The sequence below is a fragment of the Halichoerus grypus genome, chromosome 1 (assembly GCF_964656455.1).
Source record: "Halichoerus grypus chromosome 1, mHalGry1.hap1.1, whole genome shotgun sequence".
Taxonomy (NCBI): Eukaryota; Metazoa; Chordata; class Mammalia; order Carnivora; family Phocidae; genus Halichoerus; species Halichoerus grypus.
Window position 1 is genome coordinate 171,669,470 of NC_135712.1, and position 19,913 is coordinate 171,689,382.

Genomic DNA, 19,913 nt, shown 5'->3' on the forward strand with positions numbered 1-19,913 from the left:
CCATACAGTAAGTTCTGCTAGTTCAGTTATTTCCTATTTGCTAACAATGATGGATTGCCCAATATAAACTGAGAATTGGGCTCAGTATCTAAGATACCTTACCTCATGTCCTCACAATAATCCTGCTTTTTATCAATGAGGACACAGAAGTTCACGGAGTTTTGGCAGTTTGCCCATGGTTATACAATTAGTAAATGGTAGTATCCAAATTAGAAATCAGGTGTGTCTGACACCAAACTGTTAAGTTTTTCTGACACTACAGATTTGGGACATTGTGAAGGGAGGGGTAGAGTGTAGAACCAGCAGGCTCAGTTCACCTGGCCCAAACATCCTCCTTGTAGCATTTTGGAAATCCCCTTCTCCAGACCTTTTCATCTGAAATCTGCAGTGGGAGAGGGACCCTTTTTTTCTTTTTGGCTTGCCATTTGGTCTTGAATTTCCCACAGGTATAATTGTGACTCCAGGTGGCCAGGCAGTATTATGATTATTTTCCCCACAGGGTAGACACCAAAGCTGGTATTCCAGGTCAGATTTGTGCAAGGATATCACGAATATCCTATAATTTTAGATGCTCAAGATTATTTCTTTGAAATACCTTTTTCTACCTCCTTTGCCAAATTATAGAAGTCTGAAATCACAGACTGTGAAACCTGACAGATTTTACAGAGAGCCTGATTTTGCAAGCTGTATTAGATTGGCTTATTCAACAAAGTATATTGAATGTTGTATTAGGTGCCCAATGCTGGACTTGTCACTGAGTGTTCAAATGTGAATAATATATGACCTTTGATTTCAGAAATTTCACAATCTGGTGATTGAGGTGGAAACATAAATATATAAATTATAATACAAAGCTGGCAACTTTTTAGTGGTGTAGGAAGACAGACTTTCTGTGTTTGTAAATCTACAGGCAAAGATATTATTCATGGACATTTTGCCCTGTCTCAGCTTTCTCCTATTTGTGAGGATATGCCTGTGCTAGTCCTGAGTTTGGCTTAATAACCAGAATGGCCTGTTGTTTGCTAACATTTCCTGAAAAGGAAGATCATAGCTTGTCAGTATAAATTCTTCTGGAATGACAATATACACCCAAGTATAAAAGGGTGATGCTATAGCAAGATTTCAACTTCTTTCTCAGATATGGCTATACCCTACATAAAGGAAGAGGTCAGTGGCAGCTGGACAGTCTATGGGGAACCAAGGAACAAGGAACAAGCTGCTCAAGGGTGAGGGGCATGCGCTCCTGATCTGTGCAGCCACTTCTGTTAAATTCTGTATTTAGCTTTTAGCCAAATATGTTGAGACAATTGTGTGTGTGTGTGTGTGTGTCCTTTTCCTGTAGATTCAGGGCCTAACCTGCAATGCCACAGGAGATAAGAACACAGGGCTATGGGAGAAGTGAGGAAGGAGAACTTAATTTGCATGGCTTCACAGAAAAAGTCACATTACAGCAAAGTCTTGAAAAATTAGTATGAGTTTTCCAGTTGAAGAAGTTGAGGAGGAAGTACAGGCAGTGTGAACACAATGAAGTGATGAAAGAGCCTGAGGCATTCAGGGACCAGTGGGGAGTCCAGTGTGTGTGCTAGAAAGGTTGTGTGTATATATTAAGGTAACATTGATTGGAGTGTGGGTTGTAATCAGACTGTGAAAAGGACTGTGAGGTCAGGAAAAGACTACTGTACTGATAATGAGCCAGTGAATGGTTTTAGGTAGGAGCAGGATGTGATCAGATTTGGTTTTCAGGAAAATAACTGGCAGTAATGAAGAGAGTGGATGAATTGTCATGGGAAGAGAGTGGCATATGAAGAGAAACATTAGGGCTAAAATAAGGCAGTGGTGGTATGGATGAGGAGGCTAAATGTGAAAGCTCTTTCTCATTTGAAGGTTGAGGGGGTTGTTGAGAATGACCGCATGGTTTCTAATTGGGTCAGACCATTATGTTGGATGAAGAATGTAGCAGACTGAGTGGATTTGGATTTTGGAGTTGGGGAGAAATGGGAAAATGATGAGGTCAATTTTGTAAATGCTAAGTTTGAGGTGTTTTTAGGACATCAGGTAAAGATATAGATAGTTGGGTTAGAGATTTGGCAGTCACTGGCTTATAGATTGGCAATTGAAACTTGGGAGTAAGGTCATCCAATAAGAGTGCATGGATTATGAGGAGGATAACTATAAGATGGAATACTAAGGGGCATCAAAGTTTAATGTAATGTAAAGAAAAATCAACAATGGTGATACTGAGCTAAGAGTAGGAGAGCTAGGGGAGAGTACCATCCTAGAGATTAAAAGAGGATAGGGAAGTGATTGAATGCGAATATTGCATTCAGTAGTATGAGTATTGAAAATAGCCCATTAGATTTGGCATTTAGGCTTTTTCACAGTGGGTTTGCCACCAGAACACAGATGTCATGAAAACCACTGCTAAACCTAAACCAAAATGGGAAAGGAGAAGACTCACATCAACATCGTTGTCATTGGACATGTAGATTTGGGCAAGTCTACCACTACTGGTCATCTGATCTACAAACGTGGTGGGACCGACAAAAGAACTATTGAAAAATTTGAGAAGGAGGCTGCTGAGATGGGAAAGGGTCCTTCAAGTATGCCTGGGTCTTGGATCAACTGAAAGCTGAACATGAATGTGGTATCACCATTGATATCTCCCTGTGGAAATTTGAGACCATCAAGTATTATGTGACCGTCATTGATGCCCCAGGACACAGAGACTTATCAAAAACATGATTATGGACACATCTCAGCCTGACTGTGCTTCCTGATTGTTGCTGCTGATGTTGGTGAATTTGAAGCAGGTATCTCCTAGAATGGGCAGACCCATGAGCATGCCCTTCTGGTTTACACACTGGGTGTAAAACAACTAATTGTTGGTGTTACCAAAATGGATTCCACTGAGCCACCCTACAGCCAGAAGAGGTACAAGGAAATCATTAAGGAAGTCAGTACCTACATTAAGAAAATTGGCTACAACCCCAACACGTAGCATTTGTGCCAATTTCTGGTTGGAATGATGACAACATGCTGGAGCCAAGTGCTAACATGCCTTGGTTCAAGGGATGGAAAGTCATCCATAAAGATGGGAATGCCAGTGGAACCACACTGCTTGAACCTCTGGATTGCATTCTGCCACCAGCTCATTCAACTGACAAGCCCTTGCGTCTGCCTCTCCAGGACATCTACAAAATTGATGGTATTGGTACTGTCCCTGTTGGCGGAATGGAGACTGGTGTTCTTACACCTGGCATGATGGTCGCCTTTGCTCCAGTCAATGTTACAACTGAAGTAAAATCTGTTGAAATGCACCACGAAGCTTTGAGTGAAGCTCCTCCTGGGGACAATGTGGGCTTCAATGTCAAGAATGTATCTGTCAAAGATGCTCATTGTGACAATGTGGCTGGTGACAGCAAAAATTACCCACCAAGGGAAGCAGCTGGCTTCACAGCTCAGGTGATTATCCTGAACCATCCAGGCCAGACCAGTGCCTGATATGCACCTGTGCTGGATTATCACACAGTTCACATTGCTTGCAAGTTTGCTCAGCTGAAGGAGATCGTTGTTCTGGAAAAAAACTGGAAGATGGCCCCAAATTCTTGAAATCTGGTGATGCTGCCATTGTTGATATGGTTCCTGGCAAGCCTATGTGTGTTGAGAGCTTCTCTGACTATCCTCCTCTGGGCTGTTCTGCTGTTTGTGACATGAGATGGATGGTTGATGTGGGTGTCATCAAAGCAGTGGACAAGAAGGCAGCTGGAGTGGCAAGGTCACCAAGTCTGCCCAGAAAGCTCAGAAGGCTAATTGAATATTATCCCCAATACCTGCCACCTCAGTCTTAATCAGTAGTGGAAGAATGGTCTCAGAACTGTTTGTGTCAATTGGCCATTTAAGTTTAATAGTAAAAGAATCGTTAATGATAATAATGCATCATAAAACCTTCAGATGGAAACAAGAATGTTTTGTGGACCATTTGTTCTTGTGTGTGTATGGCAGTTTTAAGTTATTAATTTTTAAAATCAGTACTTTAATGGAAACAACTTGACCAAAAATCTGTCGCAGAATTTTGAGACCCATTAAAACAAAAGTTTAATGAGGGAAAAATAAAGATATGGCATTTAGAAGATCAGTATTGACTTAGTAATATAGTTACTGTGGGGTGTTAAGGAATAAATTAGAAGTAAAAAATGTTTCTAATGAGTATAAATAATAATTTCAAAATTCATTTCTGTTTTTATCAAGGCTATACATGTGCACATTAAAAAAAATTCAAGGGCGCCTGGGTGGCTCAGTTGGTTAAGCGACTGCCTTCGGCTCAGGTCATGATCCTGGAGTCCCGGGATCGAGTCCCACATCAGGCTTCCTGCTCAGCGGGGAGTCTGCTTCTCCCTCTGACCCTCCTCCCTCTCATGCTCTCTGTCTCTCGTTCTCTCTCTCTCAAATAAATAAATAAAATCTTAAAAAAAAAAAAAAATTAAAAAAAAAAAATTCAAATAGTACTAAAAGGCTCATTAGGAAAAAAATGGCAGTCCCTCTTTCTGGAACTAAAATGTTGGACTTCATTCTCTAACTTTCTTAACTTTCCTCTTATTTCCATTTCTTTGATTTTTTTGGTCCTATTTTCTAGAAATTTCTTTGAATCATTAAATTCTTCTCTTGCATTTTAAATGTGGATGAACAATCACAGTTTAAATCTTCAAGGCTCTTCTTTGTTCTCTTATATTTTCTGTTTCATAGTACCCTGTTCTTGTTTCTTGTATACACTATGTTCTTTTATCTTTCTGAGGAAGGAGAGACAAGGCTGAAAGTAGTTATGTTTAGATTTCCAAAGAGAACTCTGGAGAAAATTTCTGTTCTTTGCTAAGAGAGAAAGGTCCCATTCATTCATGCAAATGGAATTCTCGTGGGCCTATCCTAACAGGCAGCCAGATTTGTCCTGACATGGCTGAGTATTGAAGTGGACACAGCTTAGGTTCAAGCCAAGAATCCTTCTATAAAGACACTTAGGCATTCTGTTTTGTATGCTGAACAAAATTCAAACCCATATGAGCCTTTGGGTAGCACAGAGGGATGATTAGAAAGGCATAGCTCTTGTCAGATCTCAACTTGAATATTAATTGGGACCAAGTAGTCCATGGAAATGAGGTCCAAGAACCTGATGACTTAACATATCTATTTCTATTTCATGTGGAGCAGAAAACCAAAGTGAGAATCAGGGCAGAAAATCTGTTTAAGTTAAATTTTTTGAATTCTAATCCCATGCTCCATGTTTTCATAGGCATTTTCTCAGGGAATTCTCATAATAACATCATGAGTTAGGTGTTGTTACTGTCCTCATTCTTTTTTTTAATTTTTTAAGGATTTTATTTATTTATTTGCCAGAGAGAGAGAGAGCACAAGCAGGGGGAGCAGTGGGCAGAGGGAGAAGCAGGCTCCTCACTGAGCAAGAAGCCCAATGTGGGGCTCAATCCCAGGAATCATGAAATGACCTGAGCTGAAGGCAGACACTTAACCAACTGAGCCACCTAGGTGTCCCCAATCCTCATTCTTGCTAAAGAAACTAAAGCCTATTGAGGTAGTGAATCTTACCCAAGAGACTAATAGGATAATCAAGGCCTTTTGACTCCCAAGTTCAAACCTCTCTTCATTTAAGCACCTGTTTGTTCCTAAAGCAAAAAAAGAGAGAACCAAAAAAAATAAGTTGCAGAAAAGATGGGGAAGAAGCTGCCCTTAACTCCCTGCTCACCTATTTATAATTTCTTGAATATTAATTAGCATGTATCATAATTTCAGTTTCTCCTTAGGAATAATTTGTTATTTGGTCCCATGTGATGCTTTCCTTGACATTAATTTTACTCTGTAATGCTTCCTATGTTTGAAGGATGGGAAAGGAAGGACCACGGCTTTGTTAACCTTTCCTTTAGTTAACTTTTCACAAATAGGCTTTGACTTTTCCATTATTATAAGGTAAGAAAGATAAAATCATTGTAGAAAAACTAGGAAGTATAAATAAATTTTAAAAAATGAAAATAACCTGTAAGTCCTCTGCTTAGATAGAATCACAATTTTTAGACTTTCTTTATTCATGGAGCCATATTGTTAAGAATGGAGCCATACAGTATATAGTTTCATAAAATGTTATGAGCATCTCATGTCAGTAAATATAGATCTGTACCATTGCATTTAATGACTGAAGAATTTTCCATTATATGATTATAACTAAAGCTTTGTTTTGTTCACTCAAGATTCAAGCTTTGTTTTATACAAAATAGTTTTCCCAAATAGTTTTCCTTTATATTTTGCAATCCCACATCCCTGACTTTATTTGCTTTCCAAGTAATGGCAGATTTGGACTCATGATTTTATAACTGCCAATCTTAGTAGGCATCAAGCTGACTTGGTAGAAATTGCTGGAATTGTCCGGCAAGAAGTAAATAGTTGTGTAGCATTTATTTTCAGCATGATAACCTAAGTGAAGATACCAGATAAGAAGTGATTAAAGTACAGACCAAAGAGGCTCTGAGTGAAAAGCAAGGGTCACTCCTTTATTGCTTTTCACATAAAAAAGGGAATAAAAAGGAAAGAAACTCAGAGACAAAGTGTAAATGAATTTGACTTGCTGACCCTTGAGAAATTTGGGATTTGAGCACTGAATCTTAAACACCTTCAGAGAATCACTGAGTTCAAAATTTAATAGATCAAGCTGGGATATGGGAAGATAAAACCAAAAGCTTCCTCACAATTCCATGTAGCAATAGATATCACTTTTGAAAATTTCAGGTCATCTATGGGAAAACTTTGCTGGAAAACAATCACGTATGGTAGTGGTTAGAAATTGCTTATTCTGAGCAAAGGAGAAACGTGAATCCAGGGGAATAATAATCAGTGTTCCTGTGTTTCTTGAAGACATTTAGATATGGAAAGTGTGGACCCTGATGATGAGAAGTGAAGTGATGTAGCAAATCATTTTGTGATGTAACAAATTAAATTAGCAACCAAAAGATTTGGGTTGATCCCTGTTTTACATTAACTTTCTGTTTTACCTTGTACAGGCCAGTTAACCTTTTTGTGTCTCATGGTCTTCATCTACAAATTGGGGATGGTGTTCACCCTGGACTGATCCACCTTGTAGACATTGTGGGAATCAAATGATATAATGATATAATGAGTTTGGAGATACTTTGAGAAGGACCAACTTCTACAGATTAGAAGTTCATGAAAAATAACAATAACTTCCACTTACTTGTTTTTAACCAAGTGCCTGTTTTTTGTTATTGTTGTTGTTCCCAGAATACAATTGTTAAACCTCAGAACTAATTCCCTTGATAGAGCTTCACACTAGAAGACCTACCAACTCAAATAGTAAAATGTCCAGAGTTAGTCACTGTTTGTTTACAAGATAGATGTTTTTAGTTGTATATTTCTTAGATATAATTTCATGTATAGAAAAATCAGCATTAAGGCATTTAGACTAAAACATAAAATCATTTCATTCAAAAGTAGAACTCAAGCATGGAAAGAATGTAGTTAGCTAAAATAAAAATCAGGAAGGAAACAACCTGTTTACCTAGCCCAAGAACTAGATTATTTCTCTCCACAAAAAAAGGCTACATATTTTAAATACATGGAAAGAATTTTAAAGAGGCAGTTGTTCTTGTTTGTGAACTGAACCCCATCTTTCATTCCCTGTGTGTGTGTGTGTGTGTGTGTGTGTGTGTGTATGTCTAATCCACATGGACACATAGTTCAGTGATGCTTTCAACTTCTGAAATTCTTGGAAGCTGTAGTATATCTTAGACCAAAATCTTATTAAACTGCTTTGCCAAATATTGCTATGTCTTATAATTTTAACCAGGAAGTTAAAGCTCCCCAATTTAGCCTCTTCTTACCCAAAGTAACTCCAGACCAGCCGAGGTGCCTTCAGGAGGTGGTTTAACTTGCTGTCAGTATCATTAATCTTTATGTTGGCCACTTTTAAGGTATCTATTAAAAGTAGGACATTATGTGATATGAACAATAGAACAATAATTTACATTTACTAGTGCCATTCAATTGCCTAGTTAATGAGGACAGTACATTAAGTACATGAAATTATGTGAATATGTATACTTAACATTTGATAAAACTGGGCTTTTCTAGCATCCTTCCTTAATTGGGGAAATTACACTTAGAATTTAGAGATACTTTCATTACATGGGAGTCTAGACTCATCCTTTCTTTTGTCCTAGAAGTTTGTAACTGTAGATTACACAGGGATGTGATAGAGAACATAAAAGCCTTGATTCTGCCATTTAGAGCTCTGCATGGCACCTAGCTCACCCAAAGGACTTAATATCCTTCCCCAATGTGAGTAATTTTCTCTTTATTCATTGGGAGTAATTGTCCTAGATCAAAAAGTTCAGTGGTATAGTTGGAAAGTTTGATTTTGATTTTAGGCTTTTGGTCCCTCAGTTCAAGTGTGTAATGTCTCCCAGCTCTACCTAAGAAATTAGCTTATAAAATTTCCCTTAAGAATCAACAGATTAAGTTGGATCTAGGAAAAGTATGTTCAACATCTTTTGATATCAGCTTTCAGAGAAGGAATAACTTTTAATCTGTTTGCACTCTGCTACATAGAACATTTTGTAAATGTCCAAGAAAATTTAGAGAAGGCAAATATACTTTATCCATTCCTTCACCTTTTGGGGAGGCATTTGGATTTGCAGGATAACTTTCAGTGTTTTGCTCCCACCCTCCTAACTCCAAGTCTTTTTTCCTAACCCTGATCTGGGAGTGGTGGTAGGTCTTAATTTTCCAACATGAAGAGGAACTGAGGGGTTTATTTTTATTTTTTTAAAGAGTACATCTTTCATTTAAAATAATATTTTAATATTATTTTTTATTAAGTTTAAAAATTTAATTCTAGTATAGTTAACATTATAGTGTTATATTAGTTTCAGGTGTACAATATAGTGATTCAACAGTCCTGTGCATTACTCAGTGCTCATCATGATAAATGTACTCTTTACTAATATTAATATTTTAATATTGATATGTTAATATTTTGGTATACTTCTTTCCCTGCAACTACTTTTAATGTAGTTTGTATCATCTGTAAAATTTATGATTATATGGCTCTATATTGGTTTAAGTTATATTGTGAGCATTTTCCATTGCTATTATAATTCTTCAAAAGCATTAGTTGTTGTGTAATTTTTATTTAAATGGATGTAACATTATTTACTTGACCCCTCTTCTGTTGTTAGATATTTGAGTTATTTCCAATTTTTGCTATAATTTAAAATTTTACTATTGAAATCCTTGTACATTATTCTTTGTACATGGTTCCCCAAATGTTTCATTAAGATATGTTTCTCAAAGTGGAAACACTAGAATGAAAAGTAGGAACATTTTTAAGACTCTTCATACTTACTGCAAAATTACTGTCTAGAAAGGATATACCAAATTACACTCCCAGTGAATTCAAGTAACTATCTCGCTTGATCCTTGCTAATACTAATAATTACCATTTTTTAAATTTTGTTTATTTTATGAGCAGAATATATTTTATTTTCCTTAATTTCCATCTCTTCTTAAGTTAGAAGGCAATTGTATTTTCTCTTCTGTCAGTGTCCTCTGCCCAGTTTTACTGATATATCAGTATGATTTATTAATGTATTTGAACTTCTAAAATTTTAACTATGGGAAAACTTTCATCATAGTTATTTCCTTTTAGTCTTATTTCTAAGGTGACTTGCTATATAGACATTTTTAATTCCTATGAAAACAGTATTAATCTTTCCCTTTCTGACTTATACAGTTTTATGCTTGGAAAATTTTATGCATTAAAAAATCAAATGACCCTTTAGCTGTATTTGCTTTAACATCTTTCTCTCTTTTTTTTTTTTTTAAAGATTTTATTTATTTATTTAATTGACAGAGAGAGAGAGACAGCGTGAGGCAGAACACAAATAGGGGGAGTGGGAGAGGGAGAAGCAGGCTTCTGGCTGAGCAGGGAGCCTGATGCGGGGCTCGATCCCAGGACCCCAGGATCATGACCTGAGCCGAAAGCAGTCGCTTAACCAACTGAGCCACCCAGGCGCCCCTAACATCTTTCTCTTAGTAGCAGTCATTTACTTTAGCATTATTATTTTAAAAATCCTCTCTTTAAAAAAATCCTCTTTTTACCAAACACATCTTCACAATCAGTGATGAAAACCAGAGGGAAATAAGTGGATGTGGGGTCAGAAGACCCCCATGCGGCAAGAAATTATAACCTTTTATGCAGATTGATGGTAAGTTAATATTAGATTGATTGGCAAGCAAGATCAATCCAGATCCTATGGGCTAGCAGGCACATTAATGACCTTGAAAATTACTTGGGTTTTTTGGTAAACATCTGCAGCTTTTAATGTGTGAAAGAACAGATTGTTCTCACCGTGTTGAATGGTAGTGGAGGGGATAGTAAGAAATCTAGAGTTCACTGTTCTATTTTCTCTAGCTGTTTTTACTCATGCCTATTACAGCCCTAGCACCCCCTGTTTATTTCTCTTTTGCCTTTTCTCTCCCCATATAGCCCCTGAGTTTAGCCTCTTTTACCCAAAGTGATTCTAGACTCACTAAGGTGGCTTTATGAAGTTTAGTTTAACTGGATATAGTTATGAAGTGTAGTTTAACTGGATACAGTTTTCATTGATCTTTATGTTGGTCACTTAAGGTATTTCTCTATAAAGGACAGCCAATATTAAGCAAAATCAAGGAGGAAAAGTGTAAACTGGAAAGAGGTACTAGAAGATGCTAAAGATAAACAACTCAGCACCTTCTCATGCCTCTGATAATTTCTTCTCACTTCTTTAGTAACCCTTAGCAGTTTCATCTATTCTTGATACAGGTTAATTCTTTTATTGGAAGGGACCAGGTACACACTAATGCTAAGATGTAAATGAATAACAGATACCTTAATCCGTTATCCTCCCACCATTCGCATGTTAGCATAGATGTATGTATGAACAGAAACAAGTTCTTGGTCCGAGAAATGTTTTGTTCCATCACATTTTTTGTACCTGGTCTTCTAGTTCTATTTGTAAGTTTCCATAGTAGATTGGTTCCTTGCTTGCTTTGTTTGCATTTTGATTTCTTTTATTTACTAGAATTTTTTCTCATATTTTGCTTTGTTCTAAAATTATCATGGAAAAATAATTTACCTGATTGTGTAACTTTTTTGTTAAGATTCTAATAGATACAGCCCATGTTTATCTAGGGTGAATCCTAATTTATTTCACCTTCTGGAGTTATTGAGGGCTTCTGAGGCAAGTTTGACATCCACAGTTCATTGAAGAATGGATCTTTTTGCCTCAAATTAGGGAACACTCATTGGGAGGACAAATTAATTTTATAAGTTCAAGAAGAATCAATTCTTAATGTCTCCTGGGGCTGACTAGCTTGTAGATTATCCAGCTTTTACTTTTCCCACCTCCTGCAAGTTACTTGTTATTTGTTAGTGACTTTACTCTTTGCACTGGAAAAACGATTTTTAAAAAAAGATTTTATTTATTTATTTGACACAGAGAGACACAGCGAGAGAGGGAACACAAGCAGAGGAGTGGGAGAGGGAGAAGCAGGCTTCCCAACAAGCAGGGAGCCCGAAGCTGGGCTCAATCCCAGGACCCTGGGATCATGACCTGAGCTGAAGGCAGACGCTTAATGACTGAGCCACCCAGACGCCCCTGGAAAAATGATTTTAAAGAAGGATACACTTAAGACAGTTGGAATTTCCTATTTGTTAAATTGTTCTGATAAAAAAAATGTAGGGCCGTTTTAGGACAGTGAAAATACTCTTTATGATACTGTAATGATGGATACATGTATATTTGTCCAAACCCATACAATGTATAATACCAGCAGTGAATCATAATGTAAATTATGGACTTTGGGTGATTATGATGTAACAAATGTACCACTCTGATGGGCCTATTGATAATGAAGGAGCTCTGCAGGTGTGGGGGCAGGGTATATATGAGAAATTTCTATATCTTCCTCCCAATTTTGCTGTGAATCTAAAAATACTCTTTAAAGAAGTCTTTAAAAATGTCATTGTAGCAGAGATTGGAAGTATTACCTAAAATGAGGCATTTGTGAATTTTAGTTATCACTTGAAGGGTGTGAAGATTAAATGAGATAATGATTGCAGGATGCCTGGTTTAGGGCCTGGCGAACAGTGCTATTTTTATAATGCTAGCTGGAAAAAAAATAGAAATACAGCTACTGTAAACAGAAATATCTTTGTCTTCATTTCTTCTTTGTAATTTTCCTTATGACTGCTGTTAAAATTTCACTTTGGCACCCAATAGCGCAGTACCTTAAAGTCAAAGTGTCTAAACTAGTTTTCTTTTTTTCTTTTGGTTCAGCAATACCACAAGAACCCTAGAGAAATTTTCATAAGCAGATTTATACTGGGAGATTCACTGTAGTATTGTTTGTTGTAGTGAAAAATATGTCAATAGAGAAACAGATAAAGAAAATATGACATATTCATATGATAGATTATTGTATAACTGTTAGATGACAGATCTATGCATGTCAACATGGATAGAGTTCCAAAACATAATTTTGAATGACAATCTTAAGTTACCAAATTATGGAAATAGTAAATATAACATAAAAATTTACATTTATATCATTATGAATAATAATAATGTTCATGAGGTAGGGTACAAATATGTGTATATAAAGTATAAAAACTTTTGTAAGACTATATATTAAATTGATGATAGAAGTTTCTCTGGACAAAGAAACTAGTAGAACAAAACTGGAGCATGGAATATAGGGTACTTCAATTTTATCTGTGTTGTTTTACTCTTTTTAACCAAAAAGCACTTGTTGTAGTCTCCCAAACAAACAGACGTTCAAATGAAGAGACAAATAGATAATCACAGTAACATGAAAAGTCCTAACTTCCTTTATTGGTGTCTGTATTTCTATCAGTATTGTCATTTTCCAAATTACCTGGGCTCAAAAAAATCTAGGAATTTTTTTTATATTCTCCTGTTTCACTACCTACATCAGTCATTCATTGAGTTATGTTACTTCTTTTAGGATACCTCAGATCTGGACCTTTTCTTTTTTTAAAAAAGATTATTTATTTGACAGAGAGACAGAGAGAGAGGGAACACAAGCAGGGGGAGTGGGAGAGGGAGAGGCAGGCTTCCCGCCGAGCAGGGAGCCCGATGTGGGGCTCAATCCCAGGACCCCAGGACCTTGACCTGGGCCGAAGGCAGACGCTTAACAACCAAGCCACCCAGGCACCCCTGGACCTTTTCTTATGTCTTTAATATCACTATTCTAATTCACAAACTTACCTGTGTGGGTAAGGCTCCCTGTAGAAACTTATGGCACACCTAAGTTGTGTGATGAGGGAAGGTTAATAAAGGGAAACTTTATAAATGTGTGAGCATAGAAAAAGCAACAAGGGTTGTTATAGACTGGTAAGGAGAAAATCATACATTATATCATCCGTAGAACAGAAAGGTTAAGGGGAGAAAACTATTATGATGAGAGAGAGAGAGTGAGAGGGAGAAGGAGGAGAGAAGGAAAAAGAGAAGAAAAAGAAAGAGAGAGAAAGGGGGAAAGAAAGAGAAAGGAAGGAAGAAAGCAAGCAAGCGGGAGGGAGCAAGGGAGAGTAAGAGAGAGAGAGATTGAGAATAACCAAGAATCCTCTACCTTTACCAACCTCAGGGGTCCAGTAGTGAGGTGTCTGGGGAATATGTATCCTGACTTCTCTCCTTTCTGATTCTTTGTTGATGCATTTCTCTGGATAACCTCGGTGGTAAGCCAAAAAGCAGGAGCATTGTTGCAGGTCCTACAGGTCAGCCGCTGGGGCCCAGCAGTGTGGAGAAGGGTGGGGTGTGGATCTGCAGGTCTACAAGGAAATGCTACATGCTATCTCTTCTTCTAATGTTTGGACTTCTGAAAACTCAGATGTAGGATGTATGGACAAAAACTTACTTTAATCAAAGTAAATTTTGCTGTCAGACTGTTATCAACTAAAATGAAAAGTAAGAAGGGAATAAGAAGGTTCAGTTTTGGCTTTTCCAGATTCTTAAATTAGTTGCCTTCTAACTGTGTGGTCTTGGGCAAGATGCTTAGCCTCTCTGTTTTAATTTTCTTATCCGTAGAGTGGACATGATTGTAGTGGTTTTAATAAGGATTAGATTAAATAATTTATGTTCAGCTCCTAGAACAGGGCCTGATGCATAGTAAGTATACCCATTAAGTATTAGTGTTTATTCTCTATTGTTTTTGAAAATTATTCTCCAAGCCTAAGAAAGAAAGTCAAGCTGTAATGACTGTGCTATTCAAATGAGAATCCACTAATTACTAATGACAAATACAAGATGTGAGATAGCGTATCAAGGAGCATTCTAGGACTGGCCATCCTCTTTCTTTTTTGCTTTTGCAATTCTCCACTTTCTTTAAGTTCTAGCAAAAAACGCACCTTTTTATAAAACCTTTTCCAATTCTGCAGCCCAACAGAACTTCTTTGAGTCTCTATCACATTTCTTTCAGAAGCCAAATACTAGATTGTGTGGTTATATAGGTCACCTTATTCCAGCCCCCTGGTATATAAAAACGTGTATTTCTGTTTACCCAGCTAGATCAGAAGCTTTCTGAGGACAGACATAATCTTTTTGTTTTTTAATTCTTAGAAGTACTTATTAATGTTCAGTGTTACCTCCCTCTCTTACTGCCTGCCTCCCTCCCTGCCTTCCTTTGTTTCTGTCCCTCCTTCTCTTCCTTTTTTCCTTTTTCCTTCCTTCCTTCTCTTCCTCCCCACTCCTTTCTTCACTCCATCAATTAAGCTGCAGTAATTTATTGAGGAGCTGCCAGGTACTGTGCTACTGCTGGAGGGATGCCCGTGGATAGAAAAGATAGGGACTCTGCCCTTGTAACTCTACAAGGTATAGTTGGGAAGATAGGCACATGAATGAATTAACTATAGTCATAATGATTCCACGTACAATGCTATAGAATGTAGAAAATATTAAGTACTATTAGAAAATCACACTTGAAGTCTCTAGATATTTGTACCATAGAAAAATAACCTTTGAAAAATAGGCAAGACCTCAACAAGAAAAGAGTTGGCAAATGGCCAGAAATTAAGATGAGAGGATACCCTCATTGCTGGCTCAGTGGGCAATGTGCCAGAAAGGCAAAAGAAGGATGGACTCTACTCTAGTGTTCTGGGGTTTCCGGGATATTTGCTAGAGTACGGTTAGCTTAATGGAGCTTATATTCACATTAAGGGTTTCTTGAAGGCCTCTTTGGCACTAACCTGTTTATCAAAGCTTTTAAGATAAACATCTTCTGGTATTAAGCTGTTTTTAACAATGCTTACTCATGTCTCTGACAAACTCTTGATTTTTCAGAATCAAGTTTGGAGTGATAAGTTGGCACCAGTGGAAGTCTTTGTATGGATTTAATGACATTAAGAAGCATAGCCCAGAATTATTATATGCAAGTTTCCATTTTAAGGAAAACTCACATTCTCTGCCTCTCTGAAAATTACCTATATTAGAGTCTATGTAGCTAAAAGGACAGGAGGGGTTCACATGGCTATGTGCTGCAAATTAATAAGATAATTATCGCTAGAAAATAATTAACCAGATCTCTACTATCAAGTGAAAACAGAGAACAGAGGAACAACAGATAATTGAGTCTTGCAAGATAAACATCCTGAGACTTCTCCAATTATAGCATGTAATATACAGCATAAAATATATAAGCAACCATGAAGAAAGAGAAGGTATTTTGTGCTGTTGCTGGTCTTTTATCAAGCAATTTATTAGATAATGCCTATTAATGATATTAATAACTGACATTTCTGTAGTATCTCATGTGTTGGCCACTGTTGGGTACTTTACACATATAATAGTATTTTTTTTTTTTTTTTTAAAGATTTTATTTATTTGAGAGAGGATGAGAGGAGAGAGAGAGAGCACATGAGAGGGGGGAGGGTCAGAGGGAGAAGCAGACTCCCCGCTGAGCAGGGAGCCTGATGTGGGACTCGATCCCGGGACTCCAGGATCATGACCCGAGCCGAAGGCAGTCGCCCAACCAACTGAGCCACCCAGGCGCCCCACATATAATAGTATTTAATTAATTATTGGAATAATGTAACTTTAGGTCAAAGTTCATTGAGGAATGAGAGGGAAGTGAAAAACATGAGCTACTCTTGAGAAATGTGGCTGTGAAAGAAGGAAAGAGGTAGAAGAAAATTGCACATGAAATTGTGTAAAATATTATTTTTTCCCCTTTTCACCCAGGCAAACAGAGGCACAGAGATTGTATGTGACCCAACAATATTTAACAGAGCCAGTAATGGAATTTCATGCCATTTTATTGGCTTCTAGGGCAGTATATCATCTTTAGCCAGCTGACTATACCAGTCCCTCAAGTCAGGAAAGCATAGAACCTGGATAATCCATGTTAGATTTCTGAGAGAAGGCTGTGGAGCAAGGCTAAGTTGTTTCTAGGAGCCCCGGATCAGAATGAGGTCAGAGAGAAGTCATCGTCATTCTTATTTTTATGTTATACCATCACTGGAAGAGTGTTCTAACCACAGTAGGCCCTCAGTAACTAACAACAACAACAAAAACTTAAGTCACTTACCTTGTGTCAGATGCTAGGTGAAAGCTTTATGCACATTATTCTTCACAACAATGTTATAAAGCATATAATTCTATTATCTCCATTGTAAAGATGAAGAAATTTAAGCCCGGGCAAGTAAAGTAACTTCTCCAAGGTTATGTTGCTACTAAAATTGAGTCTAGTCATTTGTATCCAAAGGCCAAATTATCAACCACCTTCTCATCATCTTACTGGGGAAGGGAATGGAGGAGTATACAGAGTAAGATACGGGTAGTTTATATGTCCACAACCATGTGTTTTCACTTAGCTCCTGATTTGGAAGCAGAATTGATTCAACAGAAGTCACTATTAACTGGGCATTATAGCTGGACAAATTCTGATCTTTTCTTATGCCATTTCATGACTCATGGAGGATAGGCTTGACATTGTTTTTGCTAAGGGCTGCAGTGGCCAGTCTGCTTCAGTGTCACCAGTAAGTTAAAAAAATCCATTTTCTGGGGAGCTAGAACATCAGATGTGAACTGAATGCTACAGATCTGCTTAATGAGTCTTGAATGTGAGTGGTGCATTGGCATATTTAAGACAAATTGCAATTGTCAGATATTCCTTTGTGGCTTCCTCTGAGGTCTGTGAATGGAGGTTATGGTTCTCTGGCAGTTTTAATCTTTACAATTTTTTTTTTCCTTTTGGCTTGAAACCATAAAGGATAAATTACCTTCAGAGTCTTTCTTGGTGGATGGAAGAAATATCTGAAGGCCTCAAAGTAAAAATCCTGTACCAACATTTAGCTAACATGATCATGCAATTGCCAGAGAAAAAGATACTGTGCATAAAAATATGGAGATATTTAGTAAAGAAAAAAATTGTGTGCATTTAGAGTCCCAGAAAGCTTTCAGAGGAAACAGCTTCTTTTGCCTCTCAAAACCTCTAATCATTCCCTCACAAAAGGTATTTCTGGTATCTTGAAGAATACAAAGGAAATACATTTGGGAGTCCACTTTGGAATGAAACAGAGAATTAAAAAACAACTCTTAGCTGGAGCAAACAATTTTTCAGGCTCTGCCACATATTAATATATAATGATGTGTGTCCATATATGTCTATACCCTTGAAATGTGTATGTGCCCTGGTTCTTAATCTAGTTTATTAAAAGTATCAACTACTTAGAAGCAAATGTGCTTCTAGGCATTAAGTACATTTGTGACTCATTTCACCTGCCTTTTCAATCTTACAAGCTCGTTCAGTCATTTTGTAATTTTGTTGCTCCTCGGAAGAGATATCTCCAAGAATAGCCCAAGGAAATGAAATACCTCAGCACTTGGCAATAAGCGATACAATTATAGGCGCCTCAGTTTCCATTTGACACTTTCCTACCAAGCTGTTCTGAGGTTGACTTCCGTGTGAATTTTAGTATTAAAGGTGAAAGTGGTGTGAAACAACTCTGGAGAAAGGAAGTTTTGTAGTCTCAACCCCAAGGGGAAGAGGAGTTATTCTTCTAGGTGCTTCAGCAGAGGCACTGTTTTGAAAGGCAAAGGCCAGAGAAGGCCTGCGAAATCATGGCCATTGGTTTTGACAGCAGTTGGGGGTGTTGATCAGATTAAGCAAGACCAGCCCTGAGAATTCCCAGAAGTGTGTCTCTCTATGTATGCCACACCAGCCCTGGCCCTTGGCTGTTGTCAGTCTGATGGATAGCTGGAGCTAAGGCTTTAGGTGCAAGGACAGCTGGAGGTAGGAAAGGGTGACACTCCTGAGAGAACTTGGGTTAATCTAGGGCTATGCTTCTTGACGATTTTGGAAGCCACAGGATAAATGTTTTCCTGGAGGGTCAGTTTTACTAGAAGATTTGAGGTAAAAACATCTTTCTGATACTAAAAGGAAAAACATGAAAAAATAAATATATAGAATAAAAGGAAAAAACATGGATGTATTGTGAATTGGAAGGCAAAAATCACATGCATTTTTAAGATAAAACCAGAGATTTTAAGGAAATAATAAGCTGTTAGTCGGTTAGATTCTGGCCACCTCTCCCTACGTCCCAACCCAGTGAGTATGTGAAAACTCTAGTCTACTTTCAAGGGCCCTGCATTTGTCATTTTTGAACAATTAGATACAATTTGTGTTCATCTGGGAAGGGATAAAAGACTTCTTATTGCTTAACCTGGAAGTTTTAAACTGAAATTTGGGGTCTGAAAATTGTTAGTTTACAGGCTCAATCTGACACACAGGTCAGATTTAATCAATAGACATGTTCAGTTTGATCCATACTGTTAATTTTGTTGATTAGTTGCTAGCATTTATAAACCAAACTTCTCATAATAATCCAGTTTTTCTTTTTAAAAAAGTCAGGGGATGGGGAGATTTGGCAACACCATGCATGATCTTTTGCGCGGCAGTACTCAACTAGAGGTAAATAATGCCCCTCCTGTCAAACAGCTCATCCCAGTTCCCACCCAGCCCACTTCTCTCACTATTATCTGTCAGATTTCTTTTGACATTTCTATTTGTGACTCATTCTTCAGGTAAAATGCCACTGGGATTGTTCTGGTGGCCTTATTTTTTTAAAATTTTATTTTATTATGTTATGTTAATCACCATACATTACATACGTTAGTTTTTGATGTAGTGTTCCATGATTCATTGTTTGTGTATAACACCCAGTGCTCCATTTAATACGTGCCCTCTTTAATACCCATCATCAGGCTAGGATTCATCCCTCCTCCTCATTTCAGTCATGTGCCCTCATGAAGACCATGGCTATCATGGTAATCTATAAGGGAGTTAGATTTCTTTGCATTAAGTCCTTGCTTAAGTATTGTTTTTAAATGTTTGTGGACAGCTGCTCTGTGCAATGGCTGTATGAAGACTGAGACTATAGACTGGTGTTTGCTACCTTGGTAGGGACCTACAAAAACTGCCCATCCCCACGTTTTGCCCATTTTTTGACTCAGTGAATGTAATTACCTCTTTAAGTTGTCATCATTCATTTGAAAATGTGAAAAAGGCATGTGTCAAGTTTGGTATGGATGGGAAGGTGTAGAAAACTTAACTGCTTGTTAGCTGTAGTGTTAAAGACCCTTAGAGAGGGAGTTAGGATCCTTGGGTTTCAATCCCAGCTCGGCACTCATTGTATGTTCTCAGGCATGATGACAGTGGTGATGCTTGGCTTCCTCCTCTGATTTGGATTGTATCACCTGCCTTTTCAATCTTACAAGCTCGTTCAGAAGCTCAAATGTACTAATGCAAATGAACCAGGTTAGAAGATTATAAAAACTTTACAAATT

The 19,913-nt window shown here is 37.5% G+C and overlaps 1 pseudogene; it reads left to right on the forward strand.

Moving 5' to 3' along the window:
- Window positions 1-2,398: 2,398 nt before the first annotated feature.
- On the forward strand, window positions 2,399-3,908 carry LOC144380032 (elongation factor 1-alpha 1-like; annotated as a pseudogene).
- The last annotated feature ends 16,005 nt before the right edge of the window (window positions 3,909-19,913 follow it).